This window comes from Urocitellus parryii, chromosome 10 (assembly GCF_045843805.1).
Source record: "Urocitellus parryii isolate mUroPar1 chromosome 10, mUroPar1.hap1, whole genome shotgun sequence".
NCBI classification, from domain to species: domain Eukaryota; kingdom Metazoa; phylum Chordata; class Mammalia; order Rodentia; family Sciuridae; genus Urocitellus; species Urocitellus parryii.
In genome coordinates this window covers 81,001,854-81,026,099 of record NC_135540.1, presented here as the reverse complement: position 1 = coordinate 81,026,099, position 24,246 = coordinate 81,001,854, and the positions used below count along the sequence as shown (strand labels likewise).

Genomic DNA, 24,246 nt, shown 5'->3' with positions numbered 1-24,246 from the left:
TATCAAATACTTAAAGCCAAAGAAAATACTGAAAGACAACTACTTAAAGCCAAAAGAAAGCCCCATATTTTATTTATCAAATTGAGATATATTTATATTTATATTTATATGTAATAATAAGGGATTTTCTGTTTCTTCTGGTTAAAAATCTATCGTTCTGTATTTAAAAATAGCAAATCATCATCAGGGAAAATATGCTAACTAAGAAAGAGGACAAATTATAAAAAAAGAGGACATTTAAATTACTCCTAAGCTCCCAACTAAAAATTTTAAGTATTATAAATATTAAAATGTTATGAATATACAAAATGAATATAAGTATTTTAGATTTTGAAATACCATAAATAATATAGACATAATCTATAGGAATATATAATTTGTATGTGTATATATATATATATATATATATATATATATATACAAATATTTACACACACACACACACACACACACACACACATCTAGAGAGAAAGAGACAGGCATCAACTATTGGACAAAATTGTGTCTAACAGGTCAGTAACTGGAGGTCAAATGTATGTTATATAGTCAGTAGTTTGCAGCTGCTTGCTGCAAAAATATTTATCTTTAAGTAATCTGCTCTGGGGGACAATTACTAGTACCAGGAGGTCTTCCTGACTATTCCTTCAAAGGATTTCACCAGCTAACACAATGCTGCAGTCTGGCTGGGCACAAAATCACGAGCCACTCACAGCCTTGTAGATTCAAACAGCAATTCTTTATTCCCGAACTCTCACTGGCACTCTATACGCACGTTCTGGGAGAATCCACACTTCCACTGGGCTCTGCATCCCAAAATACTCTCTGAATCCCAAGAGAACTCAAGGGGAACTCAAGGAGCTGGCAGGCGCCTCAGGCAGCAGGAATACGCCCTATTCCCAGCGGGATACACCTTAAACCTGGAACCACCCTAAACCCTGATCCTCCCTAAACCCTGATCTGCCCTAAACCCTGATCTGCTCTAAACCCGGATCCGCCCTGGTCCTTGAGCAAGGTCACTTTTCATGCAATGTCACTGCAAATGACCTGGGTCCAAGGCAAGCCCATTTTCACAATGGAGAGTCCTCCCTCTAAGCAACATGGGGTAGGCTGACAAGGAAATTGCCATGCGTCATTCCTACTTGGCTTGGCAACACAAGAGTTCACCAACAGCCAGTCAGCAAAGAAGTTACTGATACTCTCAGACTCCACTTTGTTGAGTTCGAGTTGAATCCAACTGAGTTCTTAGCTGTAAACCTCTCACTACAACTACATTACCTATTCTTGCAAACTGTCAACTCTTTAAAAAATTGATAGATGTTAATTATACAAAATAATGTGTTTAATTTTAACATATTTAGACATACATAAAATTTGATCAATTTTACTTTTTGATACTTCTTACCTTCTCCTCCTCCTTCCCTTTAATCCCCTTACTCTGCCCTAATGGTCTCCCTACTACTTATTTTGCATCTTTATTTTTCCTCTAGCTTATACATATGAGAGAAAACATAGACATTTATCTTTTTGAGCCTGACTTCTTTTGGTTAATGTAATGCTCTCCAGTTTTATTCACTTTCCTGCATATGACATAATTTCTTATATCTTTGTAGCTGAATAAAACTCCACTGTGTATATATATCATATTTTCATTATGCCTTTATCTGTTGACAGAAACCTAGACTGATTCCATAACTTGGCTATTGTGAACTGCTAAGCATGGGTATGCATGTATCTATAAAGTATGCTGATTTTAATTCTTTTGGATAGGTACCAAAAGGTAGTATAGCTGGATCATATAGTAATTCAACTTTTAGTGTTATGAAGAAACTCCATACTGATTTCTAAGGCAACTTGACTAAACTACATTCCCACCAACAGTGTATAAGAGTTGTTTTCCTACATCCTCTGTTGTTTGGATTCTTGATGATTGCCATTCTGACTGGGGTGAGAAAAAATCTTGGTTTCCTTTTAATTTGTATTTTCTTGATGGCTAAAGATGTTTAACATTTCTTCATATGATTATTGGCCATTTTTACTTCCTCTTTTGAGAAGTGTCCATTTAGTTCATTTGACCATTTATTGAATGGGTTTTGTGGTTTGTTTTTGTTATTGAGGTTTTGTATGTTTGTTTGTTTGCTTGTTTTTGTCCTTTATGTATCCTGGATATTAATTCTCCTTCAGAAAAGTAGCTGGCAAAGGTTTTTTATATATAATATATAATTTATGTGTAAAATATAATAATATAATAATATACTGTCTCTTCAAATCCACGATTGTTTTTATCATTAGAAGATAGAAAGACCTCCCATGTTCATGGATAGGCAGAATGAATAGTGTTAAAATGGCAATACTACCAAAAGCAATCTAAGTACCAATGACATTCTTCACAGAACTAGAAAAAACAATCCTGAAGTTTACTTGAGAGAACAAAAGACCAAGAATAGCCAAAGTAAATCCTGAGCAAAAAAAGCAATGCTGGAAGGCTCATAATACCCAATTTCAAATTATACCATAGGGCAACAATAATAAAAACAGCATAAAAACAGACAAGTGGAAAAGATTAGAAAACACAAAGACAAATGTATACAGCTATGATAATCTGATTCTTAACAAGCTGCCAAAAACATATATTAAAGAAAAGCCAATCTCTTTAATAAAAAGTGCTAAGTACAATGGATATTCATATGTAGGAGAATGAAGCTAGATCTTTCTCTTACACTACACAAAATCCATCTAAAGTTGATCAAAGTCCTAGGTACAGAAACTTTGCAACTACTAGAAGAAAACACCCCAACATATAGGCAGAGGCAACAAATTCCTCAACAGAACTCCTGTAGCTCAGGAAATAATACCAAGAACTAATAACTTATATGGTATTAACCTTTCACTTTGTCCTTTCATTAGTTTCTCATTATTATCTCTTTATATATAATTGCAGATAGATAATATGCTACTCTAAGGGCCAAAAGGGCAAATTTCAAGAAATTATTTACCTATCTTCTCTGTGATCTTACTATAAAGAAAAGTTGCCTCAAATGTGACTGGCAAATAATCAACTATATATGGACATAAATATATCAATTTGCTGTCTTATTGTACATATACAACTCTGCATCTAAATCTCTGCCAGGGAGATATAGGTTTGGCCTTGGGAACTATCCATGGCTCTCCCAGGGCAATAGATTGTTCAATGCACTATCTCTGCTCTGCTAGGAAGATCCCTCATAGTAGCTCTGGAGATGGGCTTAACCCATTAGGAACTGAACAGCACACCTTTAACCTTTTTTGATGAAGAACATTCTATGGAAGGCCTTTGATGTTTCCCAATATAAATAAAGCAGGTGTGAGCTCCATCTTGCCAGAGTCTAGAAGCTCAATCTATCCAATTGGCTTGCCTATTCTGTCCCTGCTTTTGAAACCACTTTCTGTTTTCTATGGGGTTTTTTGCTGTTTTATTCTCTTAGCTTTTATTTCTCAGTCCATTCCACAGAGTGAAACCCCATTCCCATCACCATAGGCAGGACCCGGCATCTGAACAGGGACTTCATTTTCTTTATAAGCCACCAGGAGAGGTAAACCAAGTAGAACAGAATAGAAGACACAAAGACAAATGTATACAGCTACGATAATGTTTTCTCCAGATCTTTTCCAAGAATCTTTACCCACTGAACGTCTTCTACTTCTTTATGCTTTCCATGCTGGTTCTTCATTCACAAATCATACTATTAAAAAAAGTTGCCTCAAATGTGACTGGCAAATAACCAAATATATATATATATATATATATATATATATATATATATATATATATATATAAATATATCTATTTTGCTGTCTTATTGTACATATACAACTCTTCATCTTATTATATTGCAAACACTATCTTTTCTCTGAAAATTATTTTCTTACATATTTTTTATTTCCTCTTATTAATTATACATGACAATAGAATGCATTTTGATACATCACATGTAAATGGAGGATAATTTCTTATGTGAAGTCATCTATTAATTACATGAGGATCTTCTCTCAGCATGGAAGCCAGGGGGTTACCTTCATAGGAGAGAATAATGGGAGTCCTCGAATCTGAGTGACAATAGGCCCTTCTACTCCAGGAACAATGATGTGTCTCCTTCCTTCAGATGCCCATTGATCAATATGACATCAAGAGTGGTTCCCATTCCTGAGAGAGCTTTAACCTCCATCACCTGTGCTCTCAGCTCCTTATAGTGTGCCAGTCTTTTACTCAACATGGTCTGAGTTAACTCCACAAGAAGGTAGATCAGACTTCCCATGCAATCACCAGTATGTGCGGGGAGGAAGGTACCAAAGACACAAAAGAGCAGGGATCTTTATTCTTATAAAACAAAGCAGCATTCAAACCCTGCTGTGAAAATTCTACAATAATAGCTTTTGTTCTTTCCTCAAACTCATCTTTTTATTCTTTTTCAGCTTCTTTAATGTAGCAGCCACATCAGAGTCAGGTGTCTTTTTACAATCATATATTGTGCATTATTAAGTGCAACAATGAAGGTACATGTTTTAGGTTTCAGAAGGTTGATAGATTCAATTGTCTGAGGCTCCAAACCATGTATAATATCAACAACTAAAATGGCAATTTCACAAGGAGAGCTTCCTCTGTTTCTCAGATTACTGAATTCCCAGGTGTATCAATAATTAGCATTCCTGGAATCCAAACATTCTGTCAAAATTTTTAATCATCTTAGTTTCACGGGAACATTTGTTGCCCTGATTTGCATGTGATGCCACCTGCTTCACCATCTTGGATGTGTGTGTGGTGGAGCTTATCTAGAATTTTTGTCTTTTCTGTGTCCACATGTCCAAGTACACAGATAAAAGGGGCTCTTAGTTTTTCTGTATTTACATTTTTACTATGTTCAAGACACCATTTCTCAATTCTTTTTTTCTTTGTCATACGCCCTTTTTTTCTTTAGTTCCATCATCATCAGAGTCTGAGCTCATTTCTTTTCTTTAATTGATTTTTTGAAAAAATAAAATAAATGACAGCAGAATGCTCATTTCTTTACTTGGCTTTTTATCTAATGTTTTCCCTGAGTCTTTCTCATCTGACATCTTTTCATCTTCCTTATCTCTTTCACTGCCTTCACATTCTGCTTCCTCCTCTTTTTCCTCTTCACTCTCCTCCTCCTCCTCCTCCTCCTCCTTCTCCTCCTCCTCTTCATCTTCTTCCTCTCCCTCCTTCTCTTTAAGGTTTTCTTTTACTTCTATTTGAACCATGTTTCCTTCTTTTTTTCTCTCTCCTCATCACTGGAGAGAGAATCATCCAATCCACCATCCTCAGTTTCCTCTTCTTATTCTGGTTCAACAGAGGATGCTGTCTCTTCTTTTTCTTGGATTTCTTGTTCTAAAACTTCTACAATAGCCCTTAATTCCATTGGTTCAGACACTTCTTTATTTTCTAGTTGCTGTGGTGTTTTCTTCTTATTTTACCTTCAAAAATTGACCTTTTCTTTGGAAAAGAATCTTTTGATGGCACTTTCACACCTGAGCTTGTAGAAGTTTAAGGGTAGCTTCAGCTTTGAGTCTGGCTTCTCTCTGGGATTTAGTTAAAAGCTTCCTTTCTTTTTTTAAATGTTCTTTTGTTTTTTCCTTTCTCATTTTTCTTGTTCCAATCACTCCTCTTCTTTACACTTCACTTCTAGTTCTTCCAGTCCTTTTATGCATTCCTCCCTCCTCTGCCATCTTCTGTCTTTCTTCTTTTTCTGTAAGCTTAGCCAGAGCTTCTTACATAGCTCTTTTTTTTTTTTTTTTTTTTTTAGAGAGAGTGAGAGAGGAGAGAGAGAGAGAGAGAGAGAGGATTTTTTTTTAATATTTATTTTTTTTTAGTTCTCAGCGGACACAACATCTTTGTTGGTATGTGGTGCTGAGGATCGAACCCGGGCCGCGTGCATGCCAGGCGAGCGAGCTACCGCTTGAGCCACATCCCCAGCCCTTACATAGCTCTTTAACAGTTGTTTTGCTATGTCCTTTTTCTTCTCTTTCTCTTTTTCTTCCTTTTCTGCTTTCTTATCTTTTTTTCTCCTATAATTTTAAAACATAAGAGGATTAAAGTTCTTACCCATGTCCCCTGTGGGTGGAGGGAATGGGGTTCCCCTGGGTGGAATGGGCTGGCTGAGAAATAAAATTTAAGGGAAATAAAACTGCAGCCCCCTCCCATAGAACACAGAAAGTAGTTTCAAAAACAGCGGCAGGACAGGCAAGCTGTTCCGATAGATTGAGCTTCTAGATCTGGCAAAATGGAGCCTCTGCCTGCTTTATTTATATTGGGAAACATCAAAGACCTTCCATAGAATGTTCTCCACCAAAACGTTTAAAGGTGGACTGTCCAGTTTCCAATGGGTTATGCCCACCTCCAGAGCTACTATAAGAGAGCATCCTAGCAGAGCCAAGAAAAAGGTCAATCTATTGGGCAATCTATTGCCATGGGTGAGCCATGCATAGGTCCCAAGGCCAAACCTAAATCTCCCTGGCTTCCATGCTGAGAGAAGATCCTCATGTAATTTATGGGTGGCTTCCCTCAATTTCTCATTATACTCTTTGTACATGATGTAGAGTTACTCAGGTTGTGTAATCCTATATGCACATAGAGTAACAATATCTGATCCATTCTACTATCTGTTCTAACTCCATACCTTCTCCTCTCCCTTTACTCCCCTCTGTGGAATTGAAAATACCTCTATTATTCCCAAGTCCCCCTCCCCTTATTGTAAATGATTATCCACATATCAGAGAAAATGTTTAGCCTTTGAATTTTTGGGATTTGCTTATTTCACTTAGCATGCTATTCTCCAGCTTCATCTATTTACCAGCAAATGCCTTAAGTTAATTCTTATTTAAGGCTAAATAATATTCCATTGTTTATATATACACCACATTTTCTTTATCCATTCGTCTGTGGAAGGGCACCTAGATTGGTTTCATAGTTTAGCTATTGTGGTTTGAGGTGCTATAAACATAGAATTGGCTGTGTCACTGTAGTATGCTGATTTCAAGTCCTCTGGGTATAAACTGACGAGTGGGATAACTGAGTCAAGTGGTGTTTTCATTCCAAGTTTTCTGAGAAATCTTCATACTGCTTACCATAGTGGTTGCACCAATTTTCAGCCCCATCCCCAATGTATGAGTGTACCTTTTTCCCCACATTCTCACCAACATTTATTGTTGCTTGTATTCTTGATAATTGCTATTCTGACTGGAGTGAGATAAAATCACAGTGTAGTTTTGATTTGGATATCTCTAATTGCTAGAGATGTTAAACATTTATTCATATGTTGTTGATTGATTATATTTCTTCTGTGAATTGTCTGTTTATTTCCTTAAACCATTTATTGATTGGGTTGCTTTTGGTGTTAAGTTTTTTTTAGTTCTTTATATATCCTGGAGATGAACCCTCTATCTGAGGTACAAGTGGTAAAGATTTTCTCCTATTCTGTCAGCTCTCTCTTCCTATTATTAATTCTTAACTTTTTAAATTTCATCTCATTTATTCTTGATTTTAATTCTTATGCTTTAGGGATCTTGTTAAGGAAGTCAGTTCCTAAGCTAACATGGTGAAGATTTGGGCCTACTTTTTCTTCTAGTAGGTGCAGGGTCTCTGGTCTAGTATCTATGTCCTTGATCTGATTTTAGTTAAGTTTTGTGCAGGGTGAGAGATAGGCATTCAATTTCATTCAACTTCATATGGATTTCTAGTTTTCCCAGCACCGTTAGTTAAAGAGGCTATTTTTTCTCCAATGTATGTTTATGGCACCTTTGTCTAATATGAGATAACTGGATTTATATGGGTTTGTCTCTATATCTTCTATTCTAAACATTGGTCTTCATGTCTGTGTTGTTGCCAATACCATTATATTTTTGTTATTATGGTTCTATAGTATAATTTAAGGTCTGGTATTATGATGCCTCCTGCTTAACTTTTCTTGCTAAGTATTTGGCTATTCAGGGTCTCTTCTTTTTCCAAATGAATTTCAAGATTGACTTTCTATTTCTATGAATAATGTCATTGGAATTTTAATAGGGATTGCATTAAATCAACACTTTCGATAGTATGGCCATTTTGACACTATTAATTCTGCCTATCCAAGAGCATGGGAGAGCTTTCCATCTTCTAAGGTCTTCTATTTCTTTCTTTAATGTTCTGTAGTTTTCATTGTAGAGGTCTTTCACCTCTTTTGTTTGATTGATTCACAATTTATTTTTGAGGCTATTGTGAATAGAGCAGTTTTCCTAATTTCTCTTTTAGTTCATTCATCACTGATATATAGAGCACATTTGATTAAATTTTGTAACCTGCTACTTTCCTGAATTCATTTGTTAGTTCTAGGAGTTTTCTGGTGGAATGTTTTTAAGTCTTCAAAATATAGAATCATGTTGTCACCCAATAATGATAGTTTGAGGAGTTCTTTTCCTATACATATTACTTTAATTACTTTCATCTCTTTGAATGCTCTGGCAAGAGTTTCAAGGGCAAATTTGAATAAATGTGGTGAATAAGGACATCCTTGTCTTATTCCAGTTCTTACAGGGAATTATTCAATTTTTTTTTTATTTAGAATGATATTGTCCATGTATTTAGCATATGTAGCTTTTATATGTTGAGGTATGTTCCTACTATTCTTAGTTTTTTCTAGTGTTCTGAGTAAGAAGCGGTACTGTATTTTGTCAACTACTTTTTCTGCATCTATTCAGATGATCATTCGATTCTTGCCTTTAAGTCTATTTAATTTATACATTCATTGATTTTTTTGTATGTTGAACCAATATACAAAAATCTCCAGGATAAACCCCACTTGATCATAGTGGACTATCTTTTTAACATGTTTTTGCATGCAATTTGCCAGAATTTTATTGAGAATTTTAGCATCTATGTTCATCAGGAATATTGATTTGAAGTTTTCTTTCCTTGATATGTCTTTATCTGATTTTTGGTATCAGAGTCATACTAGCTTCATAGAATGAGTTTGGAAGGGTTCCTTCTTTTTCAATTTCATGGAGTAATGTGAGGAGTATTGGTGTTAATTCTTTGAAAGTCTTGTAGAAGTCTGTTACGAATTCGTCTGGTCCTGGAGTTTTCTTAATTGGTAGGCTTTTTAGGGCATGTTCTATTTATTGTTTGAAATTGATCTGTTTAAATGTGTATGTCCTCCTGATTCAGTTTGGATAGTCATATGTCTCAAGAAATCTGTGGATGTCTTCAAGATTTTCTATTGTAGTATAAATTTTTAAAATAGTTTCTGGTTATCTTCAGTATTTCATTAGTATCCATTGTGATATTTCCTTTTTCATTATGAATTATAATAATTTGAGTTTTTGTTCTCCTTCTCTTCATTAGTGTGGCTAAGAGTTTATTAATTTTATTTATTTATTTAAAGAACCAACTTTTTAATTTGTCAATTTTTTAAATTGTTTCTTTTGTTTTAATTTAATTAATTTCAGCTCTGATTTTAATTATTTCCTGTCTTCTACTGCATTTGGTGTTGATTTGTTCTTCTTTTTTCTAGGGCATTGAGATGTAATGTTAGATAATTTATTCATTGACTTTCTATTATTTTAATGAAGGAGCTTAATGCACTTTTCCTGTCAGCACTGCCTTCATAGCATCCCAGAGATATTGATATATTGTATCACTATTCTCATTTACTTCTAGGTATTTTTTAATTTAGTCCCTTATTTCTTATGCTATCCATTCGTCATTAAATACTGTATTATTTAGTCTCCCGGTATTAATGTAGCTTCTATTTTTTATTCTATAAATGATTTCTAATCTGGTAGAATGCAGGATATATTATGTCTATATTTTTATTTTTATCTGCTAAGAGTTGCTTTGTAGCATAAGATAAAGTGTATTTTAAAGAAGGATCCATGTGCTGCTAAGAAGAAATTATATATATTTGTTGATGGATGAAATATTCTTTATAGGTCTGTTTTCTTCTATAGTTTTTTTGTTTAGTTTTTATTTTGAGGATCCATCCAGTAGGTAAGAGAGGTATATTAAAGTCACCCATTATTATTGTGTGTGGTCTATTTGGTTCTTGAAATTCAGAAGGGTTTGTTTGCTATACCTAGATACTCCATTGTTTGGGGCATAAATATGATTGTTATGTCTTGCTGTTATATAATTCCCACAACAAGTATAAAAAGTTCTTCTTTGTCCTTTCTGATTAACTTTGGCTTGAAGTCCACTTTATCTGTTACGAGGATAGAAACCCCTGCTTGTTTATGTGATTCATGTGGATGACATGTTTTTTCCCATACTTGTACCTTTAGTCTGTGGATGTCTTTGCCTATGAGGTGAGTCTTTAGGGGAGAGCATATTATTGGGTCTTGTTTTTTAATCCAATATGCTAATTTATGTCTTTTGATTGATCAGTTTAGGCCATTAATGTTCAAGATTATTATTGAGATATGATTTGTATTGCTTGTTGTTTTGGCTTATTTCTTCTGGTTTTTAATTTGAATCAGTTTCTCCTTTGATAGATTATTCCTTTTGTGAGTTTCTCCCTTTGCTGGTTTTCACCTTTTTAATTTTTTTTCCATTTGATCTTTGTGGAAAATTTTGTAGACTATGTTCTATAGAGCAGTCTTTCTAGCTGTGAATTATTTTAATGTTTGTTTGTCATGGAAGGCTTTTATTTCATCTTCAAATCTGAACCTTAATTTTGCTAGGCATATTATTCTCAGCTGTATCCATTTTCTTTCATAGCTTGATATACATTATTCCAAGGCCTCCTAGCTTTGAGGCTCTGGGTTGAGAAATCAGTTAAAATCTAGATTGGTTTCTATCTAAATGTTACCTATTGTTTTTCTCTGGTATCCTTTAAATTTTTTTCTTTATTCTGTATATTAGACATGTTCATTATAATGTGCCTTGGTGTGGGTGGGTCTGTCATATTGCCTCTTGTATTTAATTTTCCATTTTGTTCTTTAGGTTTGGGCAGTTTTATGATATTATTTCTTTTAAAAGATTGTGTATTCCTTTTGTTTGTATCTCTGTACATACATCTGTCCTGATCAATCTTAAATTTGGTCTTTTCATGTTATCCCATAATTCTTGGAAGTTCTGTTCATGGTTTCTTACTATCTTCTCTGTGTGGTCAACTTTATTTTCAAGATTTTATATATATATATATATATATATATATATATATATATATATATACACACACATTTCACCTTCATTGCCTGAGGTTCTATCTTCCAGTGGTCTAGTCTGTTGGTGATACTTTCCATTGAAATTTTAATTTGATTTGTTGATTACTTCAGTTTGAAGATTTATTCTTGATTCCTTTTTAGAATTGAAGTGATCTCTTACTTCCTAAATTTTATCCCTGATTTCACTCTTTTCTCCATTCTTTACCTCACAGATCAATTTAACTATGTAGTTCTAAACTCCTTTTCTGACATTTCTTCTACTGTGCTGTCATTGTTACTATATTTTGGCACATATTGGTTTGTTTGGGGTGATTTATTCACCTGTTTATTCATGTTGTTTTTGCATGTACCCATCTAGCATTGTGGATCTGAGGCAGCAGTTTCTACCCTTCAGACTTATAATGTCTCTGAAGTTTTCTAGCATCCTCCACTTAAGGGGGAGACAAATAATAACAGCAACTAATGCAAACAGTATACAGCCTTAAACCAAATAGCCCTTTCTTTGACATCTACAGTTTTGTTGCAATAAATAGAAATGATGTGTTTAGATATTTTCTACAAGAAAAACACTAAGTTTGCAAAAAGGTTTACAATTTTAGATGGTGGACAAAGAGAGAACAGGAGTGATTCAGAATGTGATGCCCATAAGGAAAGAGGAGAAAAAATTACAGGAAGAATGAAGAGTGAAAGAGGGAATAATTAAGGTTGACTACCAGGAGAAGAAAGAGAAAGAGAAGGGATACAAATATGGAAGAGAAATATATATATATATATATATATATATATATATATATACACACACACATACACACACATATATATACACACACACATATATATGTATATAATATATAATGAAATTTTTTAAAAGTAAAAATATATTGAAAAAGGTATGAATAAAAGAATGAAAAACAAAACTGAAATATACTACTCAGACATCTCAATCCTCAATAAACTGATGCATGAAAAATAGTTGCTTTCAAAAATAGTGGAAATGTGAGAAAAAAAAAGAGAAAAAAACTCAATTAAAAATTGAACAATTGTTTCTGCTCATGCTCAAGTTTCTCAGCTTCCCATCTCAGTAGCCACGTGGGGCCATCAGCTGCTCTGCACAGGGTGGATCAAGGCCAGGCCTGCAGGCGGCCATGAAGCTGCACACTGGACTGAGTGGTCCAGTGGCTAAGTAGCTGTGGGGCAATTGGGGACCTAGCCACATCAGGGACTAGCTATTTCCCCACAAGTATATCAAGGTTGAATCATTTGAAGTCAATGTGGGCCAGTCAATAAGCTATGAGACCTGGGCAGGGTTGGGTGCCAGGTAGGAATTGGAGAATGGGTACTGGGGAGCAGGAAAGCCCTATTGAGTGGTGAACCGATTCTGGATCTACCAGGACACAGAGACCCGTGGATGACACACTGTGGGGTGAGAGAGCTGGAAACCAGGCTGGTGCTGGGACACAGCAAGTGCTATCCCAAGGTATGCCCTGGGAAGGGCAGAGGACTGACTGGCTGGGTGAGCTGAGGGAAAAATGCCCTCACACCCTCTTCCAGCTTTCTGACTCTGACCCACTGTAACCAGTCCCATCAGCCCCTGTCAGCCTCTGGGTTCTTGGAGCTGGGAAAAGCCCAGCTCTCTTCAGCCTCTCTAACCTGTGTTCCCACAGTGAAATGCAAACGCATGGATCTAGGTTTCCACTTTCCTTAGGCTCTGCCACCTGTAATCCCAAGATGGCTTCTGGATCACTGACCAGTAGAGAGAGAGAGAGAGAGAGAGAGAGAGAGAGAGAGAGAGAGATATCTCCGATTAATGAGCTGAACAGTCTCTGGTTATCCTAGGGCAGACTGCCTTCCAGGATCATGAATTCTCACTCTAAACCTCAGGGAGATGTGTTATTCTTGCTGTTTGAGTCATGGCTACTGGTAGCTAAGAGAAATGCTGCCTCATGCTAATCCACCATCTTGAGAATCTCTATAAAAATTCTTTATGAATATCAGTTACCATAACTGTGAGTATACTGCTACTCTTTTTTTCTGGGGAGTGGGTACCATGGATTGAACTCAGGGGCACTCAACCACTGAAACCACATCGCTAGCTCTATTTTGTATTTTAGTTAGAGACAGGGTCTCCCTGAGTTTCTTAGCACCTCACATTTGCTATGGCTGGCTTTGAACTCATGATCTTTCTGCCTCAGCCTTCTCAGCCACTGGGATTACAGGAGTGTACCACCACACTTGGCACCACTACTCTTTAGTTAGACAATTCTCTATTGTCAAACATTATTTCAAAATTATTTCAGTTCTCTCAATGGCTTTATCCTCCAATGGTTGAAGTATCAGAACTCTTGAAAAATATGAATCTCATTTGGACCCTGAGTTAGTCAAAACATCTATAAAAAAGAAATATATGAAATAGTTGTGGAAAATTTGAATAATAAATGGGAATTGATGATACTGAGGAATTACTGTAATTTTAAAATATGATAATAAAACTACAGATATATTCTTTTTAAAGTGCTATCTTTCAGAGAACCATATTGAAGTTTTATCAGATGAAACTTTATGGGTGTTTGGAATTGGAATTTGCTTTAAAATAATCTCATTGGTGAGAGGAGTTTGTAGGAGGAAAGAGATGAAAGTGATGGGTCATTTGTGAGTAATATTTTAAGTCGATGATGAGTACCCAGGGAAGCATTATTCTGTTCTTTCTACTTAGGGATATGTTTGAAATATTTCACATTACATTTTTTAAAATTTACAAAATATTTCTAGTGTACTTTCTAGGTTTCATCATCATTATTAAGTTTTAATGTGCTGAAAAATATCTTACGAGCTCCTCAAGTGTGAAACAATGAATTTTTAAATACAAGTTATTTTATGCAACTATACTGAGCTTTACAATTTAACTTCCATTGGGGTGGCTCATGCTTTGTCACACTAACAGTTACTTTTTGTACCCACAAAATAGGTTGTCAAGTATGTGGTTGGAGGAGTCAGACACCTCTGCAATTTCCACTCAAAAATAACTTCCCTTAAAGTGATAGAGCATAAATACCTCTGTAACTATAGAAGCCTATATAATTGGCAAACAAAAGAGAAGGCAGATTATTTTGTACTAATGTATAAGTGTTTAATAATGTCCAAATCTGAGTTCTGAGTGAGGAAGGAGGTGACTAAAGAAAAAAGAATATGAAAACAGAAAAAAAAAGCAAAAAAGGAGGCAATGATGAAGATAAATGTCAAGTTATATCACTATTTGCAATCTCATAGCACCAGAAGAAAAATGTATTATTAATTAGAATAATAGCAACAAACATCAGAAATGGCCAAGCAACAGGTACTGCAGTAAACTGTAGGAATAGCCAAATTGAGCTCATAGACAGTTGAGAAGACAGAATAGTAAATCATTGATTATAGAACCTTAGTTTCTATAGTAGAATATCTATTCATCCAAGACACTGGCTATAAGTTTTGTTGATTGAGAGTTGTACATTACCACAGAGGAGGTACTGTGTCATATGAGAGTTTAAGTATGAGAAGAATTTACCAGGACAAAAAAAAAAAAAAAAAAAACATAGAGAGGACAGTTCAGGTCAGTCAAAGAAAACAGTATGTCCACAGGTAGGGAAGCATCACAGAGCCTAGAATGGTATATTTAAAATAATGAACATGGTAGAAAAAGTTAAAGAGTTGAGAGTATACTGGATGACTAGGAAGTCAAATTCCGGGTTTCAAGAAGTTTGTGTGTTAAGCTATTGAGTATGTTCAGAAAGCCTTTGGTTTGGGGAAAGTATTTTGAGCATGGATATAGTGTATTATGTGATATTATTGAAGATAAGTGTAATTTGAGTGGGGTTAAAGAGGAGAGGTAATGCTGACCAAATGTGACAGAGGAGTGAAGACTGATCACAAAGCTGTTTTATTAATTCAGGTAAGAATAAGCATGCAAAGAAGCATTTGGAAAGAAGGATATAGATATAAGAGATTAAAGAGATAGTCTACGAGACTTGATCTGGCAAGATGTAGGGTAAAGAAAAGGGAAAAGCCTAAGATGACTCAGATTTCTAGAATGGATGATAGTGGATATTTGGATCATTTGCTTCTGACTCATATTCATCAAATTATGACTCACAAACATGATAAGACTTTGCTTCTCCCTGTTTCGCTATGAAAAATGCAAAAAAGGAAGAAGAAAAATCAGTTGCAAAGGAAGAGATTGTGGAGCACTGTAGGATAGTGAAGAGTTTCAATATAGGAATTTATGGAGTGAAATATAAGGCAGTGGTTTTACTAATAAGAACATTAAAAAAGTATTATGTAAATGAAGAAGTCCTTAAAAAGGAGATGTGTCAGATGTGAAAGACTAGCTGGATGAGCTCCTATAACTCCTTCTGTTGAATATTGGCCCCCCTTGATTCTTACTACAACACCACAGTAGGCTATTACAAACAGCTACTTCCAGTTTAATTCTGGTCCAGACTGAACCAGTATGTATTTCCTTGATTTATCTCTTATAGTTCAGGTAGGCATTTTTAAAAGATAGTTTTTCATATCTTGTACAGAAGTACAAAAATGTCCACTGAAAAGTCAAAGGCTCTGAATATGTTAGCTTCTCTTTTTGCCTAAGGTTGTTTTTCTTACTGTGTGGAAATTCTCACTACTTTAGCTTGTGTTGTTCCAGTGTTGTTTTTCGTTATTTCTCCTAGATTACATTATGATTATAACTTACACTCCTGATTCCCCAACCTTGAGAACAAAATGAGGTCACATTCCTTTCAATATTCAAAATAGATTCTGAGCCTCCAGACCATCCCAGCATCCCAACTATCCTAAAACATTAATTTCCTCTTCAACATGCTCCCTTAAGGTATCTTAAAGTTCCTACTATGTCTAACATTAGGTTTCTATCACTGAGTAACACATTACCACAACTTTAGCAACCTGGAATAACACCATTTTTCATGTCCCAGTTCTGCATGTCAGAAGTCCGGCATGGTTGGGCTGGGTTCTCAGTTCAAGGTCTCACAAGGCTGAAATCGAAGTGTTGGCAGAGCTGAAATTCCTTCTGGACACTTTGGGAAAGAATTCACTCCCAAGCTCATTTAGATTGTTGGCAGAATTCAGTTCCTTTTGAATATGTGATTGTAGTCTCCATGGCCCCTCCATCTTAAAACTATCAACAACATACTGACTTCTTCTCAAGGTTTTCAATTTCCCTGACTTCTCTCTTCCTCATTTGCTTTCAAAACCACAGATGATTATATTATGTCCAGAGTATTTTCCCTATTTTGAGGTCAAACAACTAGTAATGTTGGTTACGTCTTGAAAGTCCTTTTTGTTCAGGAACATAGCATATTCACAGGTGTAATATCATGGGGTAGATATTACGGGAAATATTTTGAATTCTTCTTGTCATGTCTATCCATCACTACCACCAAAATTTGCAAAACTTCAGCCCACTTAAGAAAGGTGCTGTACCACTAACTTGGTAAAATCTCTCCAGATATAGCAGTAGTATAGGAAGTTTCTATGCTCCAATAACATTCCCTATCATACCTCCAAACTGCCTAAACCTCATGTCAAATACTCATTTATAGCTAATTGCACATCTTCCAGTTTTCACAAAGTTTATACCTCCAAGCATAATTATAGTATCTGAGCCTGGAAAAGTGGCTGGTCTCCCTTAAAACATACCTATAATACCCCAAGTTTTTCTTCCTGACTCCCCTTCCTTATCTCTAGGACCCAGAAAATACCTTGGTGTCCTCTCTCAGTATACAAACTTCTTATAAGGAAAATCCTCATCACAGTCATGAGTAGAAAATTGTAATTCTAGCAAAGCCTAGAATTTAAACATTAGATGCAAAAGGAAAGTATGGTGATTCCAATGCAGAATTTGTGACTTCATGTAGAAACATCAGTAAACCTAAATAGCATTTCAATCTTCATGATGTAAAAGTGAGGGATGAGGGTGCTGGTGCAATAGGCTCAAAATATTATCAAAGTTGCAAAATATGAATTGCCAAGAACTTCCAGGATAGAGAGAATATGTTAAATCAAAGTATGTTTGTTATTTTTAGAGAACATAATTTTAGTCTTATAATTCTGATAGAAGCAGCAAAAATCACTTATCTATAAAATCTCCTTAGCCTAAGATAAATACACCTTAACCCCTAGGAGGACAGTTATCAATAATGGCCACCAAATTTTGGTCTTCATTTTCTCATTCCTTTTTTTTTTTTTGTATTTGACAATGGTTATCTCCTCATTATTTTTCTTCTACTTTTTATTCCTTTTGGTTGTCATGGTAACTGTGATATTCAACTCTTCTCCTACACTTGAGTGTCTCTGTCTCCCTCTTAGGTTCTTACATATATTCTCAGGGGCTGTTTACAGTCCACACCAAATCAGTAGAGAAATGGTCAGTCAAGCTTAAGAAATATTCCCCTTCATAAAAACTAAAGGCATGAAAACACTCCAAATGGTGGTGCCACTATCCATCCAACTTCTCAAACTAGGAACATAAGAGTCATTTGTAGCACTTCTCACTAATGACTTATTTAATTGTGTATTCCCTTAAAATATGTCTTTTTCTCCATGTCCATAACATATAATCTCTTTTAAGTCTAGCCTTGATTACTGAAAGAGATTATGAACTTGTCCCTGGGATTCTCACACTCTCCATCCACAGCCCCTTAAATCCATTCCCCACCACTGCCGGGATGGGATGGTCCTTCCGAATTGCCAGTCTAGCCAGGCCACTTTCCTGTTGACAATCATCATATATTCCCATTGACTGCAGTTTAGCGATCACATGTTTGTTATGGTTGAACAAGGGCTTCTGTGACATGTTCTCAGGGTGTACCTCTAGTTTCATATCCTAGTGCTTGCTTTCACTTTCTGTTCCATTGATAAGGAATTGTCAGCCACTCCATCCCTAGAATTCTCCATTCAGTTGTTGAAAGATTCCCCATGCTATATTATTGAAAAGAGAATTTATCCATCCTTGATCCCATTTTTTTCCCTGGCCAGGTTCTACTACTTTCTTAAGATCCAGTTGTAGTACCATTCCTGTCAGGAAGCTATCCTTTGTCTTTCTCCTCCTCCAGTCTGGGTAAAGTTTCCCTCCTCTGTCTTCCTGTACTTTTTGGTTTATTAGTTTTCTATTAGTGAATTCATAAGGCAGGGACTGTATGTCATTACTCATTCTATTTCAAACACCTAAAATTGTTCCCTGGGCATATAATATATCCTCCCTATTAATGTTAAGTGGAGAGAGAGAGAGACAGAGACAGATATAAAGAGAATGAATGGCTGTGACTTCACAGGCACTTTTCTCAGCTCCTTGTCTGCTGTAAGCCATGTGGCCTCTAGAAGTGCTTTCCTCTTGGTCTGCTGGCAGAAATAGAACAAAAGAGTTGCCTTGGAGCCAGAAAACCTCCAGAGAGCCTTATTTACCCTAACTTCTAAGATGGCCTAGTTTAGTAAGAGAAGGGGAGGGAAATGGTGTCAGGTGTAAGAAGTACTCCATTCAATCTAGAAAACTGGAGGAATTGCCATGAAGGATGTTGTGTGTCTGGAGATGGCCTAGACTAGATCAGCGGTTCTGTCCATTGTCTCGCTCAGGCAACAGTCCTGGCACTTTCATAAACAACTGTTCCTGCAAGAATCATTCCACATCCATAACATGATAAGGATCAGTACAAGGGAAGATGGGGCTCTGGAACAAGGAGACTGACCAGGAAGCTTATTTCAATTGCCACTCTGGCTTAGCATGGAAATCTATGTACAGTTGTAACATCCCCTATCCAAAACACACATCTACCCCTGTCCTGATAGATCCAAGCAAAGCTCAGAGGTTTCCAGCCTTGCTGTAAGCAATGTGGTAAATTAGGCATGGTTGTCAAGAGAATCGCCCTTATACTCCCTTAGATAAAAATAACCTTTTATTAGTTTTTGCTTTTTTAACTGTAAAGGATGATTGGCTGAAAAATCTTCTCTTTGGAGTTTAATCCTTGCCATCCTCTCTGTATGGTTTGCATTGAGACGACAATCTTCACTGCTTCTGTGGGATTGCAGAACTTTGGGCTTCGCATGAGAAACCTGACTGATGGTAATAAGGTAATAATTGAGAAAGACCAGTAATGAAAAAAAATTATCATAAAATCATAGACTGAATATTCTGTTACTTCAACTTTCTCTAGAATACATAGAATATTCTTCACTTGCAATTTTCTCTTCTATAAAATAATAGCCACATACCTGCATGCCCTGCCATTCTCCTTTGTTTTTTAGACATTATAGTATAAAAGTCATCCTTGTAAATGATAATGTACTACATTAATGTAAAGTAACATTAGTAGCAATTGTTATAACAATATCAAGAGACTGAGATTAAGGTATGGCCATCTGTGACATCCACACCCATTTCTTCCCCCACTCCACCCCCATTTTGCTCTGAGAAGAGGCTTCCTATTCTTTCTGACCACAAATAGCCACATAACTCAACTGCTACAGGACTAGTCAGTAGCATTCTCACTTGACTTTAGGTTCTTACTCCCTCATTTGCAACTGGGAAGCAATCCAGGATATTTCCAATTACTTTTCAATTGCAAAATTAGAAGGAGATTTATGTTATCATAAATCTATCTCTATATGTCTACAATGGGGAACTCTGGAATGGGTATGTCTGTTATTATTGCTCACTCTTCCTCCATTGCTTAGGGCTACTACTCATTGGGTTACAGTATTCTTTATCTCTAAGGTCCTGCAATTAGTCAAGTGTCCCAGATGTTATATAGTTCATTCACCTCTCCTTCATTGTCTTCTACAACCACCCATCTACCTGACACCACATTTTTGGTTCAGAGCACAAGATATGGTAAATAAACCAGACAGGTGCCCATCTGCCCTTTTACCCAGGTGAGAATTTGGGGTGATACCCAGCAAGCAATGAAATCTTCCTTCAATTTATCTGCCTTTAAATGATAGGAAAGCTGGCTCCACCTCCCTCCCTTTGTTTCCTTCACTCTAAGCCCATTTCTTTAAAGGTAAGATATACCTAAAGTTTCTTCACTTTAGTAGAAGACAATTAAAACCACATTTCACACTTAATTCTCAATCCATGCTGATTCACCTTCTTCTTCATCCCCCCTTGTCTACTCTCATAATGGCTAACATTGATGTATGTACATTTTCCAGTTCTTATTGAACCTTTTATTATTTTTTCTATCTAAAATGCTTGGTCCTGCAGCTTTCCATAAGAAAAATCCCATGAGAAATAATTTTACAAAAACACACACTATTTTTAACCCCTATGTGCCAAGAGTACCAGCCACAAATATCTATTGTGTAATTTTTTGCTTTATTATAATCTTGGTTCAAATTTTTGCTCCCAATATATAGATTATTGAGTTCCTCAAAGGTAAGAAGTGTTTCCTTTCATCATTGTATACCCAGGACCATTACTGTCATAGAATACATGTTTAGAATTGGATTGAATTAAACTAAATGATGCTTCTGAGACTGTCTGTCACTAGTACTCTTTATGTTCATAATTATTTTTCTAACATTTACAGTGGATTTTTTCAACAGTGATCTATATTTTACCAACTGCCATATGCATTTATTAAACAGCTGATTGAAATTACAGATACAATATATATCCTTGAATAGGAGCCAAGTTAACTAACATAAAACCCTAAACTTTCAATTTCACATTCTTACCAACCAAAATAACTGATCACATATATTTTTACACGCAATATGATATTTCATGAAAACCTTTATTATAGAATATTTTACTGCTCTGATATTATTTGAAAAATAGAAAAAATAGCAGAAATGTTTATTATTCTAGATTAAATTTCATGTCTCTGTACCACAATTACAATTCCATGTAATATGATTTTTCCACAGCAATAAAATAAAATAAAAAAGATCAACCATAAGAAAACATGTTTTAGTATTTTTAAAACATCACTATCATAGTTTTGGCAAATCTATGGCTAAACTTTGGAAGCATTTTACACAAACATTGGATAAATCAACTCTAAATCAGCAAAGTTTAAATGGTTTATAGGTGTGGAGACCACACATCTCAATGCTGTCTGGACAGTCCAGGTTAACTCTTGCTGTCTTGGCGTAGCCATTAATAGTAGCCCCTATCTTTCTCAAAATGATCCTAGTTTGGAAAATAGAATGATAAGGCCCTCCTGCTTATATACTATCCCTAGAGAGGGAAAAAAATGAGACAGTAATGTTTCATATTTAAATATTGTTATGATACACAATGTACAGCCATGAAATATATGTATATATTGTGAAATGATCACTACAGTCAAGTTAATTAACATACTCATCTCTTCACATAATTACTTCTTTTCCATTCTTCCTCTCTTCTCCCTGTATCCCATGGTCAAAACCCACATGGTCATGGTAAATTATTCTTTGCATTTGCTATTCAATTTAGTTTGCTAGTTTTTTCTTGAAGAATTTTGCATATGAGTCCAGCAGGGATATTGGCCAGCAACTTTTTTTTTTGTGAAGTCCTTGTCTGGGTTGGTATAAGAATGAAGCAGGTCTCATAAAATTAACTTGGAAGTGTTCTATTCACTCTTTTGGAAGATTTCACAAAATATTAATGTTAATTTTTCTTTAAGTATTTGGAAGAATTCACCAGTGAATCCATATGTTTTGGGCTTTTATCTGTTGGTTTTTTTAATTACTGATTTAATTTTCTCATTCTTTATTAGTCTGTTTCCATTTTCTCTCTTCATGATTCTATCTTGACAAATTGTATGTTCCTAGGGATTTTTCTATTTCTTCTATGTTATTCAATTTGTTGGCATAAAATTGTTTGTAATATCCTCATGATTCTTGGTATTTCTATAATGTCATTATTAATGTCTCCTTTTAATAGTTTATTTATTTGAGTATCTTTCTTTTCTTCTTTGTCTAGCTAAATGTTTGTTAGATTTATCTTTTCAGAAAACTCTGTTTCATTGATCTTTTCTATTGTTTGTCTAATATCTAGGTGAGAATTTTTGTCATTTTACTAATTGTTTAGTAACTGTTTTGTAATTTCTTTGCTCTTTTATCTCTTGATGTTTTCTTTGTTGCTTTTGTCACTTTTTTGTAGTGCTGATGTTAGCAGTCTCACTATTTACATCAGCTTATAATTTGTATCCATTAACAAAATTTTGTTTTCATCTGTGCATGTCTGTTAAAGGTGTTTTCTTTGCAACCACCATGAGGCTTAAATAAACATCTCATAGATTAAAAAAAAAAATCCTGTTTTAAACTTCTAAAAACTTAAGCTTATTAACATACAAAGATTTTCTTCTCCCCCATTTGATGTCATTTATGTCAGTATTAATATATTTTTATAATTTGTATTCATTAACAGATTATTACAGCTATAGTTATTTTTAATACTTTTGTCTTTTAACTTTTGCGACTGCTCTAAAAGTGGTTTTCACACCATTACAGTATTAAGAGTATTCTGAAAGTATTTAACTTTACCATTAAAAAAAATGAACTCCCTCATCTTTTGTCTGGGAAAGTTTTTTTTTCTTCATTTAAATTAATGTGTTACAAATAAAAGTGGCATTTGTTGTTACATATTCATACATGCACACATTATAATAATATAATTTGGTCAGTACCATTCGCCTGTATGTCCCCTTTCCCTTTCCTCTTCTCTCCTCCTGGTCTCTCTTCCTTAAATATACTAGTCTCTCTTATGTTTTCATGAGATCCCTTGCACCTTCTTTTCCATTAATTTTCTCTCTAGCTTCCATATTTGAGAGAAAACACATGAAGTTTGACTTTCTGAGTTTTGCTGATTTCATTTAACAAAATGTATTCAAGTTCCATCCACTTTCGTGCAAATGAAACAATTTGATTCATTTTTATGACGGAATAAAACTCCATCATGTGTATATGCCAAATATCCTTTATTCATTCATCTATTGATAGATATCTAAGTTGGTTCCAAAATTTGGCTATTGAAATTGTACTACTATAATATGGGTATACATGTATTGCTGTAGTATGCTGATTTTAATTTTTAGGATAAATTCCAAGGAACATCATAGCTGGGTCATATGGCAATTCCATTTCTAGTTTTCTGAGGAACCTCTATACTGATTTTCATAGTGGTTGTACTGATTTACAATCCCAGTTGTTTAAAAGTATTCCTTTTTCCTGCATCCTCTCCATCACTGATTCTTGTTTATATTTTTGTTGGCTACCATTCTAACTGGAATGAGATAAAATGTCAGTGTAGTTTTGATTTGCACTTTCTTAATTGATAAAAATGTTGAATTTTTTTATATATTTGGTTGCCATTTGTATTTTTTCTTTTGAGAAGTACCTGTTTATTTGCCCATTTATTGTTTTTGTTGTTTTGGATTTGGTGGTGAATTTTTTGAGTTCTTTATAATATTTAAATAACAATGCTCTGTCAGAAAAGTAGCTTGCAAAGATTTTCTCCCATTCTGTGAAATCTTTCTTCATGCTCTTTTAGTTTCTTTGCAGTGGAGAATCTTATTAATTTGGTGCCATCCATCTATTAATTCTTATATTATTTCCTGAGCTTTCAATTATCTCCCACATTTTTGATGGGCAGCTGTGCAAAGGAAGTATTATTGGTTATCTTTTCCTTTTTTTCCCCAGCTGTTCAAATGTATCATCTCACTCTCTCCTGGCTTATAAGATTTCTCTTGATAAATCCACTGGTAGTCTTATTATGGAGTATGGGGCAGGGTCCTTTTACAATGAATTACATTTCTCTCTTGATGCTTACAAAATTCTCTCTTTGTCTTTGACTTTTGACAGTTTGGTTATGACATGTCTTGTAGAAGATGAATTGATATTCAGAATATTTTGATTTATTTGAGTCTCATGAATCTGAGTATTCCTTTCTCTTCTCAGATTTGGGAAATTTTACTTCATTCTTTCTTTTAAAAAGCCATGTGTCCTTTCCTCGTTCTCTGTTCCTTCTAGAACTACCATAATAGAGATATTATTTCTATTATTTCTATTATTTCTATT

At 35.0% G+C, this 24,246-nt stretch overlaps 1 protein-coding gene and 1 pseudogene across 3 annotated transcripts in view; one reads left to right on the top strand and one right to left on the bottom strand.

Annotated features, from left to right (window-relative positions):
- Cfap299 (cilia and flagella associated protein 299) overlaps positions 1–24,246 on the top strand; it is a 615,462-nt gene that overhangs the window by 562,912 nt on the left and 28,304 nt on the right. The gene's annotated exons all lie outside the window — the stretch shown is intronic.
- LOC144257306 (eukaryotic translation initiation factor 5B-like) lies at positions 3,475–18,040 on the bottom strand (annotated as a pseudogene).